Raw genomic sequence first — 5,444 nt, forward strand, 5'->3', positions numbered from 1 at the left:
TATCATTTTGTGAGGTTATATCTATACTACTAAAAGCTGAGACACTGATAAACCTATGATCTTATTATCAATAGCTTTATCATCCTGTAAAGTTATATCTCTACAACTAAAAGCTGGGACCTTGACACACCTACGATATTATCAATAGCTTTATCTATTGTAAGGTTATATCTGTACTACTTAAAGCTGAGACCCTGATAAACCTACGATCTTATTATCAATAGCTTTATTATCTTGTAAGGTTATATCTGTACTACTTAAAGCTGAGACCCTGATAAACCTACGATCTTATTATCAATAGCTTTATTATCTTGTAAGGTTAAATCTGTACTACTTAAAGCTGAAACCCTGATAAACCTACGATCTTATTATCAATAGCTTTATCATCTTGTAAGGTTATATCTGTACTACTAAAAGCTGAGACCTTGATACACCTACGATCAATAGCTTTATTATCTTGTAAGGTTATATCTGTACTACTTAAAGCTGAGACCCTGATAAACCTACGATTTTATTATCAATGGCTTTATTATCTTGTAAGGTTATATCTGTACTACTAACAGGTCAATCTTTGGTGAACATACTACCTCGTTATCAACATTATATTATTATGGTACAGTATTCAGCCATTCATGAATATCACACATCATATTATTAGCAACGTTTATAAAGTTTGTAGATTATACATATACGTGGGTTAGAGAAGGTGACTCCTTGTTTTAAAAAGAAATATGGACTATACTATCATCTGGGCAGTTGACAACAAGCTGTGTCCCAGTTCTTCTGTTAACAATACTGAATCACGTGTGATTAACTGACTTCCTACGTTTAAAGTTTACATTAATATAGATGTTGTTGTTTTAAACTTGTTCTCTTAATACAGATCCATAGTGACGGGTGAGGTTGACTCTTCAGGATTCTTGGGGTTGTGCCCAGTGGTCAGTGGTAGAGCTGTGGGCGTAATAGCTGCCATCGAAGTGTTTCTTAGGTCATTTTGTGACGTGTTTACTTCGGGAATATTCTCGTCCAGTAAGAAGTTATCAGTCTCTAATAAAGTCACAAGCGGAGTCAATGATTCTGTTGCTAAAGTAACTGAAGACTGAGTTAATCCTGTTGTGGTAGTAGTTACACTTTCAGAGTCTAGTGTCAGTGTATCCTCGAGGGCCCGTTGACCTCGGAACTGCAGGTTAAAATAGTGAGATGACCTCCAGCAGTCGACTGCGTCACGTCTGTCGCACACGAGGAACCTCTGGTTGAACGCTAAGTCTGGATGACAACAGAACACGTGGTCAACAACTCCACCTTTGTAATCAGGAGCACAGAAGTGAAACACGTGACATGAACTCTCGACGTCTGCGTAGTAACCTCCAACTTTTCTGCTGCTGCAGGAAAACTGCAACGGTGGGAGTTTGACAAAGAGTTCGTGGTCGGCACATGCCAACATATAGGTCTGCTCGCTTAACTGAAATATTGGCAAGTTAAACGATCCAATCAGAAACACAATAAGTAATGAAACATAAACAAGCAACAACATCGAACTAATGAAACAACGGAACCGAGATAACACCAGCTTTTACTGTAACCTTCAAATTACCTTTACTATGACCTTAAAACTGGGCTATTCACACACCCAGCTAAACTAGTAATCATAATACTGGGCTAGTCACACACACAAAACCAAACCACTAATCATAAAACTGAGTTATTCACACACCTAGCCAAACCAGTAATCATAATACTGGGCTAGTCACACACACACACAAAACCAAACCACTAATCATAAAACTCAGCTATTCACACACCCAGCCAAACCACTAATTATACTATTGGGCTAGTCACACACAAAACCAAACCACTAATCATAAAACTGAGTTATTCACACACCTAGCCAAACCAGTAATCATAATACTGGGCTAGTCACACACACACACAAAACCAAACCACTAATCATAAAACTGAGGTATTCACACACCCAACCAAACTACTAATCATAAGACTATTTGACTTTCGCACAGACATGGAATTACGGACGAAACAAAATCCTAATTAAGCAGAATATTCCAAATTTAATTACCTGTTCTTCTGCTGAGAAACTAATCCTGTTCTAGTTTATGTCATATGTCAGTTCTTTTACAAATATTGTAATATTTCAAATGTAAACTTTCATTCCTACAATTATTTCTTGTATTTTGAATCCTTTATAAAAATACAACTTCTTCTAATGGTGAAATAAGAACATTCCGAAACATTCACTAAACATATATTTCTGTAGCTCTGTTGTTCCTCATTCGAACAAGATTTCAGTCTGGTGGATCATTATCTTTTTCCTCCCTTTACTCTTAAAAATACATACTCTAAAAAATAAAAAATAAAATGTAATCTCAGATTCAAAATGTAAGGATGAATATGATGTACACGTTTAACTGATGTATTACACTGACAATCTCAGGTTCAAAATGTAAGGATGAATATGATGTACACGTTTAACTGGTGTATTACATTACAATCTCAGGTTCAAAATGTACATCAGTTAAACGTGTACATCATATTCATCCTTATCCTTACATTTTGAACCTGAGATTGTCAGTGTAAACATCATATTCCGCACGTTTAACTGATGTATTACACTGACAATCTCAGACTGAGACCTGTGGAGGATATATCTCTTACCTGATGTGTTAAACTGACAAGCCATAGCGATACCCACGTTCCTAAAAACATAAAGATATAGCTTCAACAAGAAGTTTTTATAAAATGTTATTATGATAAAAAAACCAATAGCACTATATACAACAAATCAACAAACAAACTAGATGCACGATCTTTTTTCAATAATCAGTGACTGAAACTGAGTATTATCAATCTGTGATAGGAACTAAAATAAACCGGTAATTAATATAAATAATCTTACTTATCATGATTGCAATGCATCGAGTCATCAGTTGCGTTCTCCCGCTGTTAACGCTATTTCCTAATTAATACCTTGTGATACGGAAATTTATGTCAATCCTAAATCTGTATAATAAGCTCACAATAATTATAATTTTAAAAATATATAATAATAAAAATATTATTTATATCAAACATTCTGTTAACGAATAAAGTAACCTTTACTTATAAAACACCTGAAAATTAGTTATTGTACAACGAGATAAAAATCATAAACTTGCATGTGCTGTTTGTTCGGCAACAAACGTGTAATATTGGTATAATGAAAATCATAAACTTGCATGTGCTGTTTGTTCGGCAACAAACGTGTAATATTGGTATAATGAAAATCATAAACTTGCATGTGCTGTTTGTTCGGCAACAAACGTGTAATATTGGTATAATGAAAATCATAAACTTGCATGTGCTGTTTGTTCGGCAACAAACGTGTAATATTGGTATAATGAAAATCATAAACTTGCATGTGCTGTTTGTTCGGCAACAAACATTTAATATTGGTATAAATTCAAATAAATCACCGGGAATATAGGAGCTTCATCACGCAGAAACTCTTAGAGTACATGGGAATTGAAACTGAATAATTCATGTCAAAACCGGACCAGCCTTCTCAAAACATATTGTTCTCATTTCTGAAACCTATTTGTCCTTGAGCTGTTCAGCAATTAAACTTGTACTTTTACAAGCAGAGCTGTGTTACGATTAAATTTGATACTGACCACGGTAACCATTAAGTTCTGTTCGAGAATCTGATTGATTAAATATTTCTTTCAAACTTACCAGTGTCCATAAAGTCATTGTAGAACTCTTTAATTGATAAAAATATTCATTCAGATGGACACTGGTAAGACTACAATGACTTTATCAATTAAAGAGTTTTGAATGAATATTTTTATGGACACTGGTAAGAAAAGTCATTGTAGGACTCTTTAATTGATCAACATCTTTCAATCTCGCCACTACCCAAAACAGTAACCGTAACAGAGTTTAATGATAAAACTTTTTTTTATAAACTTCCCAGTGTCCAGCTGACTTTTTCTGCTGGTTTTACTCACTTTTAGAACTAGTAGTATAAAACTATAAGAAATAAGAAGCTCGAACTAATAAGTTCGCACGTGCTACACCTGGGGTCAGTAAACTAGTGTACGAACAATCTTGTTCTGTTACACACATACTGTATCGTTAAAAGATATTTTATTTTACCATGGATACTTTTCACAGCGAGATGTTGGTGTCAGCAACTGGACAGAGATTTATAGTAATTTATCACAAGTCATAATGATTTTGTGAAGAAAACGTCGACTTCTAAAAGTAATAAGCCTTCCGTTAGGACTGAATCATAATTTTCACAACTTATAAGAGTTTTGATGTAAGTATTAAAAAAGTTATTTGGAGATTACACTTAGTAATTACATTAAAGAAGCAACTAATCTACTAAATACTCTTCTAGATTATAGTTACCAAGAAACGAATACGTTCCCAACATGGACTTCGTCTGTGTCTTTAATTCTTTGGAAACCTAATAAATAAATAAAAAAGAAAAAATAATACAATTAAAAGTCTACCATCTGAAGTCAAGAAACACGGCCCGGCATGGCCAGGTGGTTAGGGCACTCGACTCGTAATCTGAGGGTTGCGGGTTCGAATCCCCATCACACCAAACATGCTCGCCCTTTCAGCAGTGGGTGCGTTATAATGTGACGGTCAATCCCGGTATTCGTTGGTAAAAGAGGAGCCCAAGAGTTGGCGGTGGGTGGTAATAACTAGCTGCCTTCCCTCTAGTATTACACTGCCTAATTAGGGACGACTAGCGCAGATAACCCTCGTGTAGCTTTGCGCGAAATTCATAACAAACAAACAATAAACGGCATGGGGAAAAAATCACACTACTATCAGAAGTCAAAACGGGGATTTGTATCTTGAAGAAATCATGTCAACACTATGTTTCAAACCTTAAACGTGTTTGTTTACTTTATTGACGATTGGATCATGGGACACTCTTTAAGGTACCTGTCTTGCTTCTGTATTTTTGCTTTTTTTAAGATCCTTATTCCCCCTTTTTAAATGAACAATGTTTAATAATTTTGTTTCTTTAATTTTTTAGTTCCATCATTGACATAAATCTGTTTAATAGCAATACTGTCCTATTGAAACAGTTTAGTTTATTGAAATGTGTAGTTAGTGTATGATGGTCTCTCGAGAAACAATAACAACCTTTGGATTGGCTTCATGCAAATTGGATGGCTACTGATCCTGATATCATTACTACAATGTTATCATTGATAGTAGTACTGTATGTATGATCACTATGATGCATGGTGATCAACATACCACATGTTATGTATATGTTTGTGAAATATATATTGCTACTATTTTAATTTGATGACGAGGAACCCACTTTGAGATTAATAATGGCTGGAGACGGCTTGAATGGGTAATGAAGAAAAACTTTAATATAAGTTTAACATAACAGCAAATGTACAACGTTTCGATGATTG

This window comes from Limulus polyphemus, unplaced genomic scaffold (assembly GCF_000517525.1).
Source record: "Limulus polyphemus unplaced genomic scaffold, Limulus_polyphemus-2.1.2 Scaffold5747, whole genome shotgun sequence".
NCBI lineage: Eukaryota > Metazoa > Arthropoda > Merostomata > Xiphosura > Limulidae > Limulus > Limulus polyphemus.